General features: G+C 35.4%; 1 protein-coding gene and 1 long non-coding RNA gene across 7 annotated transcripts in view; both read left to right on the top strand.

Annotated features, from left to right (window-relative positions):
• Positions 1–19991, top strand: part of LOC127967992 (uncharacterized) — a 28894-nt gene extending 8903 nt beyond the window's left edge. The window contains exons 2-3 of the long non-coding RNA XR_008155867.1: positions 1653–9234; positions 19968–19991. This is a non-coding gene — a long non-coding RNA (uncharacterized LOC127967992). The remainder of the gene's footprint in view (positions 1–1652; positions 9235–19967) is intronic.
• Positions 1–22654, top strand: part of LOC127967982 (band 4.1-like protein 1) — a 363306-nt gene that overhangs the window by 177335 nt on the left and 163317 nt on the right. The window lies entirely within an intron of this gene.

Below are 22654 nucleotides of genomic sequence, written 5' to 3'. Positions count from 1 at the left end.
AGACATTGATGTCATAAAATTCCTAGGAGTAGTTCGTCGCAGCGTAAAATATGTCACTTCCTGTTGCCAATAGGTGGCGCTATGACTATAACTGAATATGGGCATGTCAATCTGTTCAGGTTCGGAGTCTCATCAAACATGTGAAGTTTGGGGCAGATTGGACATTGTATGTGTGAGTTATAGCAACTTCATTTTTCATGGCGAATCATCGAAATTCGCCAGGCCGCCACGGACACGCCCTTCAACGAAAACTCAAGATCTTCGCAATTTAACATCGCAAAGGCCTTTAGATTAGGCATACCAAATTTGGTGTTGATTTGAAGAACTCTCTAGGAGGAGTTCGTTAAAATACAACACATGGAAATGACCAAAATTACACAAAATATGCTCATAATATTAAAAATAACCGACTTCCTGTTGGGTTTAGAATTTCGCTCCAAGAGTCTTTTTTGTAGGTATTGGTGTGTTACATATGTGTGCCAATTTTCGTGCATGTACATGAAACATAGCTGGAAGGCTGTTGATTTTCTTGGTATAGGTGGCGCTGTCGAGCCATTTTGTCACACCCTCTTCTGAATCCTATATCAGACGAAAATTTTCACCAGGTTTGACGCGTGTGCAAAGTTTCATGACTTTTTGAGCATGTTAAAGCCCTCAAAAATGCGATTCATTCGGGAGAAGAAGAAGAAGAAGAAGAAGAAGAAGAAGAATTAAAGCTGCAAGCAGCGATGAACGGGCCCTCGCACCCGGGCTCACCACCATCGTGTGGCTTTAGTAAAAAGGTGAACGTTGAGAAATATGCATTTAAACTCATAAATATAAGTGCAATATATCAAAGTTTATTCCATATGTGTGCCAATCTTCCTGTTGCCAGCAGGTGGCGCTATCGTTATAATGGAATATTGGCCTTCAGATGTGTTCAAGCCAGGACTCTTATCACACATGTGAAGTTTGGGCAAGATCGGACATTTTATGCCTGAGTTATAACATCTTTTATTCCCATGGCGAGACATCGAACTTCGTCATGGCGACATGGACATGCCTTTTAACAAAAACTCAAGATCTTCACAACTAAACATCACACAGGTCTTTAGATTAGACTGACCACAAAAAAGACATTGATGTCATAAAATTTCTAGGAGTAGTTTGTCACAGTGTAAAATATGTCACTTCCAGTTGCCAATAGGTGGCGCTATGACTATAACTGAATATTGGCATGTTGATCTGTTCAGGTGAAGAGTCTTATCAAAAATGTGAAGTTTGGGGCAGATTGGACATTGTATGTGTGAGTTATAGCACCATCATTTTTCATGGCGAATCATCGAAATTTGTCAGGCCGCCATGGACACGCCCTTTAACGAAACCTCAATTCCTTCGCAATTTAACATCGCAAAGGGCTTTAGATTACACTGACCAAGTTTGGTGTTGATCTGAATAAATCTCTAGGAGGAGTTCGTTAAAATAAAACCCCTGAAAATGACAAAAACAACACCAATTTTGCAGGGAAAATTAAAAATAACCGACTTCCTGTTGGATTCGGATTTCGTACCAAGAGACTTTTTTTGTAGCTATTGGTGTGTTACATATGTTTACCGATTTTCGTACATGTACATGACATGTAGCTCGAGGCGCACTCCATTGAAAATGTATAGGTGGCGCTATCGAGCCATTTTGCCACACCCAATGGAATATTAGCCTCCAGATGTGTTCAGGTCAGGACTCTTATCAAACATTTGAAGTTTGGGCAAGATCTGATATTTTATGACTGAGTTACAACAACTTCTACTCCCATGGCGAGACATCGAACTTTGACATGGCGCCATGGACACGCCCTTTAACGAAAACTCAAGATCTTCTCAATTTAACATCGTACAGGCCTTTAGATTAGACTGACGACAAAAAAGACATTGATGTCAAAAATTTCTAGGAGTAGTTTGTCGCAGCGTAAAATATGTCACTTCCTGTTGCCAATAGGTGGCGCTATGACTATAACTGAATATGGTCGTGTCAAACTGTTCAGGACAGGAGTCTCATCAAACATGTGAAGTTTGGGGCAGATTGGACATTGTATGTCTGAGTTATAGCAACTTCCTGTTTCATGGCGAATCATCGAAATTCGCCAGACCGCCACACACAGGCCCTTCAACGAAAACTCAAAAGCTTCGCAATTTAAGATCGCAAAGGCCTTTAGATTAGGCATACCAAATTTGGTGTTGATCTGAATTAATCTCTAGGAGGAGTTCGTTAAAATACAACGCATGGAAATGACAAAAATGACACAAAATTTGCTCATAATATTAGAAATAACCGACTTCCTGTTGGGTTTCGGATTTTGCTCCAAGAGACTTTTTTGTAGGTATTGGAGAGTTACATGTGTATACCAATTTTCATACATGTACATGAAACTTAGCTCGAGACGCACACCGTTGAACGTGTATAGGTGGCGCTGTTGAGCCATTTTGCCACACCCACTTCTGAATCCCATATCAGACGTAAATTTTCGCCAGTTCTGAGGTGTGTGCAAAGTTTCATGACTTTTCGAGCATGTTTAGGCCCTCAAAAATGCGATTCATCTTAGAGAAGAATAATAATAATAATAATAATAATAATAAACGGAGCAATTCCAAGAGGGTCCTCACACCATCGGTGCTCGGGCCCTAAATATAGCTGCAAGCAGCGATGGCGGGCTCAAGCCACCAATGCCATCGCCACCCCGGTGGCATCAGGTAAACTGTGCCCAGCGGGCACATGCATTCACAATAGCCCTCTGGCAGTGAGGTTTTAAAGGATATGGCAGTTAAAGGGTTAATCCGAATCATCTAGACTTTAAAATCACATTCACAGAACAATATATATATATAACTTTAGTAACACTTTACAATAAGATTTCATTTATAAACATGTTAACATGAACAATATTTATATAGCATTCATTCATGTCAGTTAATATTCCAAACTTAAACATTAAAACATTGTTTTATTGTGATTTTTTTCCAAGCACATTTTACCAATTCCAAACCATATCAATCTTAATAACTACCATTATTTTTTATTTAATCATTTATGAGTGCTATACAATAGTCCAGGAAAGCTGGAAGAGAAAAACTCCTTATATTCATGTGTGCAGAATTATTAGGCATGTTTTATTTTACAGATGAAATGCGCTGAAAATGATAAAGCTATGAAACTTACTGTGCTTCCTTCAAATGATGACTTCTACGTATATAAAAAAATTATGAAGAGTTGGAATGAAAAATGTTAAAGATATAGTAAAATAACTATTGTATTTTTTTATGTTACTTTAATAAATCGCTATGGCCACACCATTTAAGGTATCCTAAACCCATTCGCAATTTAACATCTTCAGTATATTGGCTTCATGTTAAAAAAGTTTTGTGTGAACTACTTGTGTCTTCTTGGAAGAGAATGAATTCATTTACAGGTTGATTTTATCATAAATCCACAATAAAATTTCTGAGTTCTGTATCAATCTGTGTTGTTGTTTGTTTATTTTTATTTTTTTTTATTTTTCATAGGAAGAAAACTGACCCTTTACTCTCCTTTTTAATAAATGTGCTTATAAACCAAGAACAAGCTATTTATAGCTGTATTTATAAACTGCTTACTACTGACTATTACTATTGGGACAAAGCTTTATAAAGCATGAACTGACTATTTACTAATGAGTGCAGTTATTATAAAGTGTTATCAATGCATTTGCTAATGTTAACAAATTAAACATTATTTTACAATGTTATCAAATCCCTTAAATGATTTGTAAGTGTTTTGTAATGATTTTATTGACCTACAAGCATTTGTGAAAGTTCTGCTTGCATTACAGCTTAGTCTTGATCTGTGAGCTGAACAGATTTACTGTTACATCCATGAGATTATGTAAATTCAAATAAATATCATGTCACAGGATGTCAGAGGTCAGTATCAAATTAGTTTGAAATTATTATTTGCAGCAAAAATAAGGTCAGAAAACTGTCAGAAAAGGATAAGGCCTAAGATTTCTATGTGAGTGGCTAAATTTATTTGTTTTTATAATTATAATGCATAAACTATGAAATTATACAAAATGTATAAAAAAGTACAACAGTTATTGTTTTCCAATGTTTTTTATTTATTTTTTATTTTTTATTTTTTTGGATTGACATTTCAAAAAATTAGCCTACTACATTCATTCTAAACAGCTTGAATAAAACCTGTTAATATTTATTATAGACCACTGTAACTGTGTATAATCTAACAAACAAGTTTATTATGAAAATAAAAGTGTGTACACCAGATAAATTGGACGATAAAGAAATTGCTAACAATAGTATAATAGAGCATGTTTTAGGTTTTTAGGCGTTTAGATGCAGAAATGGACAAATCAAATGTAAAATATAATGTAATTGATCTAATGAAATATAGATTAAGTCTTGTTAGAGAAAAATAATAAATAAATACGTACACACATTAAAAAAGCAGCCAAGATGAATGAGTTTAATTTTTTATATAGATTAAAATTGAAGACAGAAGCAGGTATATGCGGTCACTTAATATTAAAATCCAGTAGATCCACTTCAGATTTATTTCTCAACAGTTTATGTTCACGTGGCTGTTTTCGTTTATATTAGCCAAGCTATTATGTATTTTGAAATAATCTTGTCCGTGATGTGTTCGTTCTTACGACGAAAGTCTTGCGCACATAAACGGGTCACAAACACCTGTATTTAGCTCGTGTTGTGTTATAATGGGTGTATTGTGTGCATTTATGCCAATAATTTATTTTAAAAAGCTCTTAAACAAGAATAAATTCGTTAGTTTTGAACTTGTGACACTGTGCGCGCTGATCGGAGGCAGTGATTTCAGATAGGCAGCCGCGAATATTTCATTTTCACACAAACAGTTCAAAAACATCTTAATTTAGCTCTTGGTGTGTTCTGATTGGTGAATTGTGTGATATCGCTGCAATACTTTATTTTTAATAGCTATAAAACAAGAATAAACTCGTTTTTTCTGAGCTCATCATTCCACACGCTCCTGCTCAGAGCGGTGATTCATCTCTCGTGTTTCTCACGTATCACTGACCACACATCGATTATTAATGAACCCTGACCTGATAATAATCATATATGTTGGTTTAGCTTGTCAGTGTGAATTAAATCCAAGTATTTATTTGTATGTTAACCGATTTAAAAGTGAAACCAAAAGAGAGTCTCCTCCCTTTTTCAGATGCCTTTTTTAGTCTGGTAACTGCACCTGTAGGGGCGCTATTTCTCTCAGACAATGGAAGTCTAAGCACACACACTCAAACAGATGGAGTGAGATGAGATGTCTGACAGTTTTTTTAATTTTATGTTATCCATACAGTGTTGTAAAGTCATGAAACTATGCATATTTACTCAGAATAATTTTTTTTTCTGTATGAAAAAAGGTTTTGAAGTGTTTGGAATTTAAAAATGCAGAAAAATTAATAATTCCATTTTTACTGTCATTTAAAAAAATCACCACGACAAAACCATCCAAGCTATCCAAAACCCATTCACAATTTAAGTTCCTCAATGTTTTTTCAACATGTAGACCAAGTTTGGTGTGTATAGTGTTACTCTCCTCTGAGCAGTATGCATTAATTCACAGCTAAATGTAAAAAACAATCCACATTCAAATCAAAATAGCCGACTTCCTGTTGGTCGTAGATGATGACTGTGAATGAGAAAGTTGTCCGTCTTGATAAGAACAATTTTTGTACTGAGTTTGGTGTCTGTAGCTAAAACTAACCCCCCCACTTTTGACAAAAGGTGGCGCTATAGAGTGCCTCTTCCACGCCCTCTTATGAACTTTTGCCAGTGTCTAGCTGTCACTAATACTGATATGTGTTCTGAGTTTGATGAAATTCTAAGCATGTTATATGCCTCAAAATCACCTGAGAAGTATTCCAGTTTGACATGTTGCCATGGCAACAATATTTTTAGATATCAATATCCTCCCAGCAGATTTATATCGGCTGTGTTTTAACATTATTCTGATGAAGTTTGAAGCAAATCAATAAAAATAAGATGCTGAATTCAAAGCATTTTGAAAATGACACACTTCCTGCTGCCAGTTGGTGGCGCTATAACTTTGACTCCTAATAGTCACATATATGCGATCGACATCATACAATGAATAATCTGATGAAGTTTGATTAAAATTAGGAAATGTATGTGGATGGTATTAGACACTTCCTGTTTCTCAATTCTCGCCATAAATTCAACGCCTCGCTACAAGCAAACCGTTCGAGATATCAAAAATCCCCTGTCAATTTTTCATCCCCAATGTCTTGAGATCATGTTGACTGAGTTTGGTGGCAATCGAGTAAAAAACCTATGACAAGTATATCAAATTCCAGAGCATGCGCTTTTTACATAACTCTAAATAGCTGACTTCCTGTTGGGCGGAGCCTATGACATGCAATACGCAAGTTGTTCGGCACGATGAGATCTATATGTGTACTGAGTTTCCTATTAATACGTGCAAGTATGTGTGAGCTATACAACAAAATTTCTGACTGTGTTCCAGGGGGCGCCGTAGAGCCCCTGTGCCACGCCCGGCTCCCAGCCTCTGCAGGCTCCTAAAGGCCACAGATTCCAAAGTGTGTGCAAATTTTCAAGAGTTTTTGAGTATGTTAAGGACTCCAAAAGCCCCCACAACTTTGATAACAAATATGAATAATAAACCCTAAATAGCCAACTTCCTGTTGGGCGGAGCCTATGATATGCAATACGAAAGTTGTTTGTATTGATGAGTTCTATACGTGTACCGAGTTTCGTACGTCTACGTACAAGTATGTATGATATATGGCCCTCCATATTCCAGGGGGCGCTGTAGAGCCCCTGTGCCACGCCCGTGTATCAGTCTCTGCCCGGCCCTAATGGCCGCAGGTTCCAATGTGTGTGCCAATTTTCAAGACTTTTTAAGCATGTTAAGGGCCCCAAAAGCCCCCGTAACGTTAAAAAAAAAAAATAAATAAATAAAAAAAAAAATAATAATAATAATAAAAAATAATCCTAAGGAAAACAATAGGGCTCTCGCCCTCCAGGCTTGAGCCCTAATAAAAAAACAAAGCAGATACAAGAGGTTCCTCGCACCTCGGTGCTCGGGCCCTAATTAAAGCTGCAAGCAGCGATGAACGGGCCCTCGCACCCGGGCTCACCGGCAACGAGTGGCATTAGTCAAAAGGTGAACGGTGAGAAATATGCATTTGAAGTCATAAATATAAATGGAATATATCAAAGTATATTCCATATACACTGCTCCAATCTTCCTGTTGCCAGCAGGTGGCACTCTCATTATTATGGAATATTGGCCTTCAGATGTGTTCAGGCCAGGACTCTTATCGAACATGTGAGTTACAACAACTTCTCTTGCTATGGCGAGACATCAGATTTTGTCATGGCGCCATGGACACGCTCTTTAACAAAAACTCAAGATTACCACAATTAAACATTGGACAGGCCTTTAGATTAGACTGACCACAAAAAAAAAAAATACATTAATGTCAAAAAATCTCTAGGAGTAGTTTGTCTCAGCGTAAAATATGTCACTTCCTGTTGCCAGCAGGTGGCGCAATGGCTATAACTGAATATGGGCATGTAGATTATTAAGGGCATAACACTTATCTAACATGTGAAGTTTGGGGCAGATTGGACATTGTATGTCTGAGTTACAGCAACTTCCTTTTTCATGGCGAAACATCGAAATTTGTCAGGCCGCCATGGACACTCCCTTCAACGAAACCTCAAGCTTTTTTGAAATCGAGCTTTTTTGCCACACCCGATGGAATATTGGCCTTCAGATCTGTTCAAGCCAGGACTCTTATCACACATGTGAAGTTTGGGCAAGATCGGACATTTTATGCCTGAGTTATAACATCTTTTATTCCCATGGCGAGACATCGAACTTCGTCATGGCGCCATGGACACGCCTTTTAACAAAAACTCAAGATCTTTGCAATTTAACATCGCAAAGGCCTTTAGATTAGGCATACCAAATTTTGTGTTGATCTGAATAAATCTCTAGGAGGAGTTTGTTAAAATACAACGCATGGAAATGACAAAAATGACACAAAATTTGCTCATAAAATTAAAAATAACCGACTTCCTGTTGGGTTTAGAATTTTGGTCCAAGAGTCTTTTTTGTAGGTATTGGTGTGTTACATGTGTGTGCCAATTTTCATGAATGTACGTGAAACATAGCTCAAGGCGCACACCGTTGAACGTCTATAGGTGGCGCTGTCGAGCCATTATGTACAATTATATTACTTGACCATTGTACAAAAAATGCTGACTGGGTCATGAGGTCAGAAAAGAAGAAGAAAAAAACAGGTCAAGAAGAACTGACAAAAAGAATTGCAAAATAATTAGGAATTAATGTGAAGATTAATTTTTTGTCAATTCTGCAAGACAGACTTTCAGGAAAGGAGGTGGAATAAAAATGAGCTCCTAAATCTCAATCCCAGATTCTGGAAGATATATTCCTCAAACCATCGGACAAGAGGAGGTGGTGCTGGTCCTTCACGAGTCACTCTAATCTGTTCATAAAGCCTATATATAAAGTCTTAATATATAGTATTTCACAATACTTCATGAATCAGGGTATCTTCCGTCCATTCCAAATCCGTTTCAAATTAAAAAACAGAAAACGAAAAACTCAAGAGGATTCAAGTGAGAGAACATGAATTAAATAATGAGAAATGGAAAGATGGCTCGTTTATTCGTTATTCCATCTAGGTTAACAAACGGAAAATGAGTTTTTGACTTGATTTCTCATTTTGTCGTTTTGGGTTTAAAAAACGGCTTATGGCTTCAATATTTCATTCGCACTTGTGGGCGGAGCTGAAACGCTCCTTTCATCTGATTGGTCGGATCGCTCCGCCTTCAACTCGAGCTTACATTCTTTCAGAATAAGAGTCTTATATGAGTAGTGTCTGAAACCACCGCTCACTGTTAATTAACATAATATTTGAGTCAGATGTTGCTGCGCACATAATTCGTGCTGCTGTGACTTGCAAGTCACGCCTTTAAATTATTTCTAGGTTATAGTATTGTATGAATATTGTCCCACTGTAAATACAGTGCAAATAGTTTTGTCTCCTTGGATAAAAGTGAAGAGGAAATAAAAATCAATAATAGACTGAACAGTTCCATGATAATATGTCTGTAACATTTACCACTCTCATCTTTTAAGTCAAAAGGCACTAGGTAGGTGTGTGTGTGACATTAATAATTAATTGGGAAAATTACTATAGTTAAATTTATGAAATAAATTAGTAATATTCGTTTTATTACATACTAAATTGAATGGTTTTTCTTTTAGTCTTCTTTGTTGGCCTTGAGAAAGCCAACATATATTTGAACATTATTATCATTTATTATGAGAGTAATTGACAACGACTAAAATTTTAATGTTTCACCAAATTTCCTTCTCAAAAAATCCTAGTGACTTTCATTATCTGAGCAATGAAGGTCTTACACTTAATGTCCACTAGAGGGGGAGACAGGATTTCTATTTACGTAAAATGGCAAATAAATACATTAATTTCATGTGTACTACCATGAATATGCCATATCTGTGTACACGAATAAACTTCACACTTCAAGCTGTACTTAAAACTTCCCATTCTGGCTTTTTCAACCTACCTCCAAATGTATTTTAATATATTTTTTATTCACACTGGTTTATGCATTTAATGTTTGTCCATCTAGAACTTTTATTTTTCATGAGCTGTACATTTTAAGATGTACTCAGTGTTGATAAATCACATGCACTGAATGTAAATGCTAATGTCAGGACTCTCAGTCCTCCTCTTGGATGGCCAGTGTCCTGCAAAGTTTAGCTACCCCAAATAAACACACCTGAGCTAAGCAAGGTCTTCAGGATCAGTAGCAATGTCCAAGCAAGTGTGTTGGAACTGAACTCTGCAGAACATGGTTCTCCCGGTTCAGGACTGGGTTTTAAATCTATAAATGAATTTGTACAGTTGGGTGTCTGCATGCAGAGGTGTACTTCAGTAAGTACAATGTAAACTGTAATCTATAAAGACAAATCTTCAGATAAGCATTAAGGCCACTGCCTTGAGGTCTCCATACATTGGTCAAAACAGACCTCGCACCCCACCACACTCCTGCTAGCTGTCAACATTAATTGCGGCTGGTGCCAAATAAAAATTATTATGTATACCTTGTGCATTGTTCAAATTCACTACCCTTTCGTTATGTTCGGGATGAAAACATTCACTCAATTAAACTGCTATAAGCATTAGATAAAAAAAAATTTCCCCTAATTTATTGTTGGTGGATGTTTTTTTTTTCACTGACTTCCATTATAATTACATTTTTGATTGCAAAGCCATGAAACATAATCATGCATTCTTGATTGTTTGTGGTTTTCCCTGTTTGGAAGAGGTAAAATTTGTTATTTTTTACAGTTGATCACTAGGTGGGACCATCAACCCTTTAGATAGGCCTGTGCAAAAAAAAAGCTTAGTTTCTGACTTGTATATAGAGTTATGTGGAGTATAACAGCAAATTATATTGTGTGTATGTGTGTAGGAGAGAGAGAGAGAGAGAGAGAGAGAGAGAGAGACTTTTGCGCACTTACCTTGATGTATTTGAGAAAATCTAAATGTACACCTCAGCTCTCAGAACTACATGGAGTAAACAAAAGTGTATTTATGCACCTGCTGCCTTTTAATGGTGGTGATAAGTATAGACTAAACCAAAACAGTACATGGATTTAAACACTTGCATGCCATCCTTCTGGTCATTTGATGGTGAGAAGAGCAGCAAGCAATACGAGAAAGGGCTTGACTTGAACCAGAGTTTTAGAAATGATTATGCAGCTTGACCCCTCCAGCGAGTTGCTGCTTATTTGAAGTTGGTATTGCATTTTGGTCCATAATCAATTATGTTCAAAGTAGTTTTTTTTATAAGATTTAAAGGTTTTAAACTGGCTTCACCATCAAGAAAAGACAAGTATTTCACACATAGGCCCTCCGTTCTTTTCACCATCAAAAGTCAGCAGGTGCATAAACACACTTCTTTTTTTTATTGTTTAGTCCATGTAGTTCTGAGAGCATGAGGTGCATATTTGGATTTTTTCAGATACATCAAGCTAAGTAAACAAAGGTCTCTCCCACACTCTCTCTCTCTCTCTCTCTCTCTCTCTCAAACACACACACACACACACACACTATAATTTGCTGTTAAACTCCATATAACTCTATATACAGGCCAGAAACTAAGCCTTTTTTTTTGCACAGGCCTAAAGGGTTAACCCTCTGGAGTCTAAGGGTATTTTTGGGGCCTTGAGAAGTTTTGTCATGCCCTGACATTTGTGCTTTTTTCAGTTTCTTATAAATATCTAAATGGGTAAAGTCTAATATCACTGTAATCAGCACAAACTGGGCTATAATAATATGTTAAATGCATGCATGTACATGATTGTATTTTTGAGAAAAAAAATGTTATGCATGGTTAGTGAAAAACTAAAAATGTTAAATCACTTGAATAAGGCAATAAAACACATACATAAAATTGGTTGCCGGAAAAGTTGAGAACTGGAGCTTGTAGCCTAGAATTTTTCTTTCTGAATGATGTGAAAATCATCTTGTTTACTCACTCACAGAAAACAATATATTGATTTAAATTTTCTAAAACACTTTTTGTTGGTAAAAGTCATATGCGAGTAGGCGTCAACTATCATGAATATCATTGTGATTTACACCTGAGAAGACAAAGGCCTGCATAATGAGCTGCATAATGAGCCTCTCATTCAACTGTGCCACTCTGAGGGCAAATTTTTTGGCATCCTTTCTCTAGTCACACAATCCTTCAGAAATCCTTTTAACAATCTTATTTTCTACCAAATAAACCCCATTTATTATCATTATTATTATTATTATTAATGTTGAAAAGAGCTGATAATATTTTTCAGGGTTTTTTTTAATCGAAAGAACTGCATTGTTTTTACATTTGTTAGAGTTATCTCTATTTGTCACATTTATATTATTTACATCAAACTTTTGAATGGTATAGTATTGTATATTGTTATTGAAACTTCATAATGTTTCACTTGATTATACATTTAGTCAGGAATTATAGTTTGGAAAAAGTATTTGGAAAAAGTCTAACTAGTAAAATGTTTACACGTTATGTGAAAACTAGTACAAATAAATAAAAAGAGACTTACTCATGTTTATGATCTCTGCTGAATAAAGCGCTTCGTTCTTTTTTCTGAGGAAATCCATTTCTCAAATCCTCAACCACATCACATCTTTTTGGGGTGAATTATGTCTTATTCCTCTCATCGCGAAGCAAACAGTAAAATAAAATAAAAACTTGAAGAATAGTCTCGCTGCTTTTTCTTCTGTGTGGGCGTATTCAAGCCGCGCGCTTCAGTTTGAATCTGAATAGCGCGTTCAGCGCGGGGGCGTGGTCACATTAGATATAATGAGCGGAGATATGAAAAACAGATATTGCGTTGTTTTCATATGGATTACTTTATCTCAGAATATTTGTTTTCGGCAGCACTTGTTTAGTTTAAAAGTAGACATTCCAGGCTTTCTATAGATATCTCTCTCATGTCTCTTCGTTGAGTATTCACGGAGTTACAGTTAATTTTAATGAAATGTTTGTACATGACGATCAGCGGAGATAAAGACTGTAGACAGCGCACCTTGTTTGTTATCTTTATTTTATAAGTGCACAAAGGTTTTTTGTTATTATGTCTGTATCCAAAAAAAACTAGACCCTTTACAGATTCGATAGATGTATTGCTCTTATCTGTACGATTAAAACTGAGAGTGTAATTTAAGTTCTTTTCAGGGTTATCAGGTGAAAACGACTCAAAACGCATATATGCGTTAATCGACTCGAAAGGGTTAATGGTCCCACCTAGTGATCAACTGTAAAAATAACAAATGTTACCTCTTCCCAACAGGGAAAACCACCAACAATCAAGAGTGCATGATTATATGGTGTCATGGCTTTGCAATCAAAAAATGTTGGTATAATGGAAGTCAATGGGACAAAAACAGCCACCAACAATAAATGAGGGAGAAAAAATTAAAATCTAATGCTGCACAAAACTAACAATACATCAAAGCTAATCTACAGTTACTAATCTTTGACATGCCCAAGACTGTCATAAAAGGTAAAAAAAAATATCCAGTCCAAAATTACTTTTTATATTGAAAATATGTCATTTTGTGTGTGTTTTTTCTTCCCAAATCAGTGACATAATTTATGAACTTGGTAATTAAAGAGTTAAAATCTTGGATTTTTTTTTTTAAACATTTGGTGGTTTGATCAGGACTGAGGGTGATTAATAGATTTATGCAAAAAAAAAAATCTTTATCTGAGGACATTTTTACAGCATTTTAATTTAGTGGGTGTTTTATCCCAAACATAACAAAAGGTTAGTGAATTTACCCACAGTATACTGTTGAGTTTTTGAAAAATTTCAAGCATTTTCCCAAAATAAGTGTCAAAATAAGATTTGTCACCAATCATTCCATTAGCTGCAACACAGAGAAAGTTGTGGCCAAAATAAGACTCAACTTTACCCCCTAGTGGACGAAAACGTCCCTAACAACGCATATGGGGTATTATGTAACAGCAAGTCATTTGTGCAAGTACATTTGACTTGCAGTTTTTCCAAAACTTAATCATTTTTATTTGGTACCAGCTGCAGTAGTTAATGTTGTTTTATATTATACAGCTATCATTGAGCTAAGGTATATCCCCCTACCACACCATCTATCATTGAAGAACCTGTGTTACACAGATATGGCATATTCATGGTAGTACACATGAAATTCATGTATTTATCTATCATTTAAACTTACATAAACAGAAATCCTGTCTCCCCCTCTAGTGGACCTTAAGTGTAAGACCTTCATCGCTCAGATAATAAAAGTCACTAGGATTTTTTGAGAAGAAAAAAGTCTGACCAGTTACAGCAACGAGTCAAACGAGTCTGAAGATCTGAGCTGAATTTGGTGAAACAATAAAATTTTAGTCGTTGTCAATTACTCTCATAATAAATGATAATAATGTTCAAATATATGTTGGCTTTCTCAAGGCCAACAAAGACGACTAAAAGAGAAACATCATTCAATTTTGTCTGTAATAAAACTAATAATTCAAATTTTTTAATAAATTTAACTATATTAATTTCCACAATTAATTATTAATGTCACACACACCTACCTAGTGCCATTAGACTTAAAAGATGAGAGTGGTAAATGTTACAGACATATTATCATGGAAATGTTCAGTCTATTATTGATTTTTATTTCCACTTCACTTTTATCCAAGGAGACAGAACTATTTGCACTGTATTTACAGTGGGACAATATTCATACAATAGTATAACCTAGAAATAATTTAAAGGGGTGACTTGCAAGTCGCAACAACGCGAATTATGTGTCTACATCTGGTTTCAGATATTGCTCTTGTATGACTCTTATTCTGAAAGACTGAGGAGCCCGAGTTGAAGGCGGAGCGATCCGACCAATCAGATGAAAGGAGCGTTTCAGCTCCGCCCACAAGTGCGAATGAAATATTGAAGCCATAAACCGTTTTTTAATCCCCAAACGACAAAATGAGAAATCAAGTCAAAAACTCATTTTCCGTTTGTTAACCTAGATGGAATAACGAATAAACGAGCCATCTTTCCATTTCTCGTTATTTAATTCATGTTCTCTCATTTGAATCCTCTTGAGTTTTTCGTTTTCTGTTTTTTAATTTGAAACGGATTTGGAATGGACGGAAAATCAGGGTATCTTCCGTCCATTCCAAATCCGTTTCAAATTAAAAAACAGAAAACGAAAAACTCAAGAGGATTCAAGTGAGAGAACATGAATTAAATAACCAGAAATGGAAAAATGGCTCGTTTATTCGTTATTCCATCTAGGTTAACAAACGGAAAATGAGTTTTTGACTTGATTTCTCATTTTGTCGTTTTGGGTTTAAAAAACGGCTTATGGCTTCAATATTTCATTCGAACTTGTGGGCGGAGCTGAAACGCTCCTTTCATCTGATTGGTCGGATCGCTCCGCCTTCAACTCGATCTTACATTCTTTCAGAATAAGAGTCTTATAAGAGTAGTGTCTGAAACCACCGCTCACTGTTAATTAACATAATATTTGAGTCAGATGTTGCTGTGCACATAATTCGTGCTGCTGTGACTTGCAAGTCACGCTTTTAAATTGTTTCTAGGTTATAGTATTGTATGAATATTGTCCCACTGTAAATACAGTGCAAATAGTTTTGTCTCCTTGGATAAAAGTGAAGAGGAAATAAAAGACTGAACATTTCCATGATAATATGTATGTAACATTTACCACTCTCATCTTTTAAGTCAAAAGGCACTAGGTAGGTGTGTGTGACATTAATAATTAATTGTGGAAATTAATATAGTTAAATTTATGAAATAAATTAGTAATATCCGTTTTATTACATACTAAATTGAATGGTTTTTCTTTTAGTCTTCTTTGTTGACCTTGAGAAAGCCAACATATATTTGAACATTATTATCATTTATTATGAGAGTAATTGACAAGGACTAAAATTTTAATGTTTCACCAAATTTCCTTCTCAAAAAATCCTAGTGACTTTCATTATCTGAGCAATGAAGGTCTTACACTTAATGTCCACTAGAGGGGGAGACAGGATTCCTATTTACGTAAAATGGCAAATAAATACATTAATTTCATGTGTACTACCATGAATATGCCATATCTGTGTACAAGAATAAACTTCACACTTCAAGCTGTACTTTAAAACTTCCCATTCTGGCTTTTTCAACCTACCTCCAAATGTATTTTAATATATTTTTTATTCACACTGGTTTATGCATTTAATGTTTGTCCATCTAGAACTTTTATTTTTCATGAGCTGTACATTTTAAGATGTACTCAGTGTTGATAAATCACATGCACTGAATGTAAATGGATGGCTAAACTTAGCTAAACTTGTCCAGTGTCCTGCAAAGTTTAGCTACCCCAAATAAACACACCTAAGCTAAGCAAGGTCTTCAGGATCAGTAGCAATGTCCAAGCAAGTGTGTTGGAACTGAACTCTGCAGAACATGGTTCTCCCGGTTCAGGACTGGGTTTTAAATCTATAAATGAATTTGTACAGTTGGGTGTCTGCATGCAGAGGTTCAGCAAGTACAATGTAAACTGTAATCTATAAAGACAAATCTTCAGATAAGCATTAAGGCCACTGCCTTGAGGTCTCCATCCATTGGTCAAAACAGACCTCGCACCCCACCACACTCCTGCTAGCTGTCAACATTAATTGCGGCTGGTGCCAAATAAAAATTATTATGTATCCCTTGTGCATTGTTCAAATTCACTACCCTTTCGTTATGTTCGGGATGAAAACATTCACTCAATTAAACTGCTATAAGCATTAGATAAACATTTTTTCCCCTAATTTATTGTTGGTGGATGTTTTTTTTTCACTGACTTCCATTATAATTACATTTTTGATTGCAAAGCCATGAAACATAATCATGCATTCTTGATTGTTTGTGGTTTTCCCTGTTGGGAAGAGGTAAAATTTGTTATTTTTTTTTTACAGTTGATCACTAGGTGGGACCATCATCCCTTTAGATAGGCCTGTGCAAAAAAAAGCTTAGTTTCTGACTTGTATATAGAGTTATGTGGAGTATAACAGCAAATTATATTGTGTGTATGTGTGTAGGAGAGAGAGAGAGAGAGAGAGAGAGAGAGAGACTTTTGCGCACTTATCTTGATGTATTTGAGAAAATCTAAATGTACACCTCAGCTCTCAGAACTACATGGGGTAAACAAAAGTGTATTTATGCACCTGCTGCCTTTTAATGGTGGTGATAAGTATAGACTAAACAAAAACAGTACATGGATTTAAACACTTGCATGTCATCCTTCTGGTCATTTGATGGTGAGAAGAGCAGCAAGCAATACGAGAAAGGGCTTGACTTGAACCAGAGTTTTAGAAATGATTATGCAGCTTGACCCCTCCAGCGAGTTGCTGCTTATTTGAAGTTGGTATTGCATTTTGGTCCATAATCAATTATGTTCAAAGTAGTTTTTTTTATAAGATTTAAAGGTTTTAAACTGGCTTCACCATCAAGAAAAGACAAGTATTTCACACATAGGCCCTCCGTTCTTTTCACCATCAAAAGTCAGCAGGTGCATAAACACACTTCTTTTTTTTTATTGTTTAGTCCATGTAGTTCTGAGAGCATGAGGTGCATATTTGGATTTTTTCAGATACATCCAGGTAAGTAAACAAAGGTCTCTCCCACACACACACTCTCTCTCTCTCTCTCTCTCAAACACACACACACACACACACACACACACTATAATTTGCTGTTAAACTCCATATAACTCTATATACAGGCCAGAAACTAAGCCTTTTTTTGTACAGGCCTAAAGGGTTAATGGTCCCACCTAGTGATCAACTGTAAAAATAACAAATGTTACCTCTTCCCAACAGGGAAAACCACCAACAATCAAGAGTGCATGATTATATGGTGTCATGGCTTTGCAATCAAAAAATGTTGGTATAATGGAAGTCAATGGGACAAAAACAGCCACCAACAATAAATGAGGGAGAAAAAATTAAAATCTAATGCTGCACAAAACTAACAATACATCAAAGCTAATCTACAGTTACTAATCTTTGACATGCCCAAGACTGTCATAAAAGGTAAAAAAAAATATCCAGTCCAAAATTACTTTTTATATTGAAAATATGTCATTTTGTGTGTGTTTTTTCTTCCCAAATCAGTGACATAATTTATGAACTTGGTAATTAAAGAGTTAAAATCTTGGATTTTTTTTTTAAACATTTGGTGGTTTGATCAGGACTGAGGGTGATTAATAGATTTATGCAAAAAAAAAAAAAAATCTTTATCTGAGGACATTTTTACAGCATTTTAATTTAGTGGGTGTTTTATCCCAAACATAACAAAAGGTTAGTGAATTTACCCACAGTATACTGTTGAGTTTTTGAAAAATTTCAAGCATTTTCCCAAAATAAGTGTCAAAATAAGATTTGTCACCAATCATTCCATTAGCTGCAACACAGAGAAAGTTGTGGCCAAAATAAGACTCAACTTTACCCCCTAGTGGACGAAAACGTCCCTAACAACGCATATGGGGTATTATGTAACAGCAAGTCATTTGTGCAAGTACATTTGACTTGCAGTTTTTCCAAAACTTAATGATTTTTATTTGGTACCAGCTGCAGTAGTTAATGTTGTTTTATATTATACAGCTATCATTGAGCTAAGGTATATCCCCCTACCACACCATCTATCATTGAAGAACCTGTGTTACACAGATATGGCATATTCATGGTAGTACACATGAAATTCATGTATTTATCTATCATTTAAACTTACATAAACAGAAATCCTGTCTCCCCCTCTAGTGGACCTTAAGTGTAAGACCTTCATCGCTCAGATAATAAAAGTCACTAGGATTTTTTGAGAAGAAAAAAGTCTGACCAGTTACAGCAACGAGTCAAACGAGTCTGAAGATCTGAGCTGAATTTGGTGAAACAATAAAATTTTAGTCGTTGTCAATTACTCTCATAATAAATGATAATAATGTTCAAATATATGTTGGCTTTCTCAAGGCCAACAAAGACGACTAAAAGAGAAACATCATTCAATTTTGTCTGTAATAAAACTAATAATTCAAATTTTTTAATAAATTTAACTATATTAATTTCCACAATTAATTATTAATGTCACACACACCTACCTAGTGCCATTAGACTTAAAAGATGAGAGTGGTAAATGTTACAGACATATTATCATGGAAATGTTCAGTCTATTATTGATTTTTATTTCCACTTCACTTTTATCCAAGGAGACAGAACTATTTGCACTGTATTTACAGTGGGACAATATTCATACAATAGTATAACCTAGAAATAATTTAAAGGGGTGACTTGCAAGTCGCAACAACGCGAATTATGTGTCTACATCTGGTTTCAGATATTGCTCTTGTATGACTCTTATTCTGAAAGACTGAGGAGCCCGAGTTGAAGGCGGAGCGATCCGACCAATCAGATGAAAGGAGCGTTTCAGCTCCGCCCACAAGTGCGAATGAAATATTGAAGCCATAAACCGTTTTTTAATCCCCAAACGACAAAATGAGAAATCAAGTCAAAAACTCATTTTCCGTTTGTTAACCTAGATGGAATAACGAATAAACGAGCCATCTTTCCATTTCTCGTTATTTAATTCATGTTCTCTCATTTGAATCCTCTTGAGTTTTTCGTTTTCTGTTTTTTAATTTGAAACGGATTTGGAATGGACGGAAAATCAGGGTATCTTCCGTCCATTCCAAATCCGTTTCAAATTAAAAAACAGAAAACGAAAAACTCAAGAGGATTCAAGTGAGAGAACATGAATTAAATAACCAGAAATTGAAAAATGGCTCGTTTATTCGTTATTCCATCTAGGTTAACAAACGGAAAATGAGTTTTTGACTTGATTTCTCATTTTGTCGTTTTGGGTTTAAAAAACGGCTTATGGCTTCAATATTTCATTCGAACTTGTGGGCGGAGCTGAAACGCTCCTTTCATCTGATTGGTCGGATCGCTCCGCCTTCAACTCGATCTTACATTCTTTCAGAATAAGAGTCTTATAAGAGTAGTGTCTGAAACCACCGCTCACTGTTAATTAACATAATATTTGAGTCAGATGTTGCTGTGCACATAATTCGTGCTGCTGTGACTTGCAAGTCACGCCTTTAAATTGTTTCTAGGTTATAGTATTGTATGAATATTGTCCCACTGTAAATACAGTGCAAATAGTTTTGTCTCCTTGGATAAAAGTGAAGAGGAAATAAAAGACTGAACATTTCCATGATAATATGTATGTAACATTTACCACTCTCATCTTTTAAGTCAAAAGGCACTAGGTAGGTGTGTGTGACATTAATAATTAATTGTGGAAATTAATATAGTTAAATTTATGAAATAAATTAGTAATATCCGTTTTATTACATACTAAATTGAATGGTTTTTCTTTTAGTCTTCTTTGTTGACCTTGAGAAAGCCAACATATATTTGAACATTATTATCATTTATTATGAGAGTAATTGACAAGGACTAAAATTTTAATGTTTCACCAAATTTTCTTCTCAAAAAATCCTAGTGACTTTCATTATCTGAGCAATGAAGGTCTTACACTTAATGTCCACTAGAGGGGGAGACAGGATTCCTATTTACGTAAAATGGCAAATAAATACATTAATTTCATGTGTACTACCATGAATATGCCATATCTGTGTACAAGAATAAACTTCACACTTCAAGCTGTACTTTAAAACTTCCCATTCTGGCTTTTTCAACCTACCTCCAAATGTATTTTAATATATTTTTTATTCACACTGGTTTATGCATTTAATGTTTGTCCATCTAGAACTTTTATTTTTCATGAGCTGTACATTTTAAGATGTACTCAGTGTTGATAAATCACATGCACTGAATGTAAATGGATGGCTAAACTTAGCTAAACTTGTCCAGTGTCCTGCAAAGTTTAGCTACCCCAAATAAACACACCTAAGCTAAGCAAGGTCTTCAGGATCAGTAGCAATGTCCAAGCAAGTGTGTTGGAACTGAACTCTGCAGAACATGGTTCTCCCGGTTCAGGACTGGGTTTTAAATCTATAAATGAATTTGTACAGTTGGGTGTCTGCATGCAGAGGTTCAGCAAGTACAATGTAAACTGTAATCTATAAAGACAAATCTTCAGATAAGCATTAAGGCCACTGCCTTGAGGTCTCCATCCATTGGTCAAAACAGACCTCGCACCCCACCACACTCCTGCTAGCTGTCAACATTAATTGCGGCTGGTGCCAAATAAAAATTATTATGTATCCCTTGTGCATTGTTCAAATTCACTACCCTTTCGTTATGTTCGGGATGAAAACATTCACTCAATTAAACTGCTATAAGCATTAGATAAACATTTTTTCCCCTAATTTATTGTTGGTGGATGTTTTTTTTTCACTGACTTCCATTATAATTACATTTTTGATTGCAAAGCCATGAAACATAATCATGCATTCTTGATTGTTTGTGGTTTTCCCTGTTGGGAAGAGGTAAAATTTGTTATTTTTTTTTTACAGTTGATCACTAGGTGGGACCATCATCCCTTTAGATAGGCCTGTGCAAAAAAAAGCTTAGTTTCTGACTTGTATATAGAGTTATGTGGAGTATAACAGCAAATTATATTGTGTGTATGTGTGTAGGAGAGAGAGAGAGAGAGAGAGAGAGAGAGAGAGAGAGAGACTTTTGCGCACTTATCTTGATGTATTTGAGAAAATCTAAATGTACACCTCAGCTCTCAGAACTACATGGGGTAAACAAAAGTGTATTTATGCACCTGCTGCCTTTTAATGGTGGTGATAAGTATAGACTAAACAAAAACAGTACATGGATTTAAACACTTGCATGTCATCCTTCTGGTCATTTGATGGTGAGAAGAGCAGCAAGCAATACGAGAAAGGGCTTGACTTGAACCAGAGTTTTAGAAATGATTATGCAGCTTGACCCCTCCAGCGAGTTGCTGCTTATTTGAAGTTGGTATTGCATTTTGGTCCATAATCAATTATGTTCAAAGTAGTTTTTTTTATAAGATTTAAAGGTTTTAAACTGGCTTCACCATCAAGAAAAGACAAGTATTTCACACATAGGCCCTCCGTTCTTTTCACCATCAAAAGTCAGCAGGTGCATAAACACACTTCTTTTTTTTTATTGTTTAGTCCATGTAGTTCTGAGAGCATGAGGTGCATATTTGGATTTTTTCAGATACATCCAGGTAAGTAAACAAAGGTCTCTCCCACACACACACTCTCTCTCTCTCTCTCTCAAACACACACACACACACACACACACACACACTATAATTTGCTGTTAAACTCCATATAACTCTATATACAGGCCAGAAACTAAGCCTTTTTTTGTACAGGCCTAAAGGGTTAATGGTCCCACCTAGTGATCAACTGTAAAAATAACAAATGTTACCTCTTCCCAACAGGGAAAACCACCAACAATCAAGAGTGCATGATTATATGGTGTCATGGCTTTGCAATCAAAAAATGTCATTATAATGGAAGTCAATGGGACAAAAGCAGCCACCAACAATAAATGAGGGAGAAAAAATTAAAATTTAATGCTGCACAATACTAACAATACATCAAAGCTAATCTACAGTTATTAATCTTTGACATGCCCAAGACTGTCATAAAAGGTAAAAAAAAAAATCCAGTCCACAATTACTTTTTATATTGAAAATATGTCATTTTGTGTGTGTGTTTTCTTCCCAAATCAGTGACATAATTTATGAACTTGGTAATTAAAGAGTTAAAATCTTTGATTTTTTTTTAAACATTTGGTAGTTTGATCAGGACTGAGGGTGATTAATAGATTTATGCAAAAAAAAAAAAAAAAATCTTTATCTGAGACATTTTTACAGCATTTTAATTTAGTGGGTGTTTTCATCCCAAACATAACAAAAGGGTAGTGAATTTACCCACAGTATACTGTTGAGTTTTTGAAATATTTCAAGCATTTTCCCAAAATAAGTGTCAAAATAAGATTTGTCA

This window comes from Carassius gibelio, chromosome B11 (genome assembly GCF_023724105.1).
Source record: "Carassius gibelio isolate Cgi1373 ecotype wild population from Czech Republic chromosome B11, carGib1.2-hapl.c, whole genome shotgun sequence".
Taxonomy (NCBI): Eukaryota; Metazoa; Chordata; class Actinopteri; order Cypriniformes; family Cyprinidae; genus Carassius; species Carassius gibelio.
The sequence above is the reverse complement of the archived record's forward strand: the minus strand, read 5'-3'. Positions and strand labels throughout refer to the sequence as shown.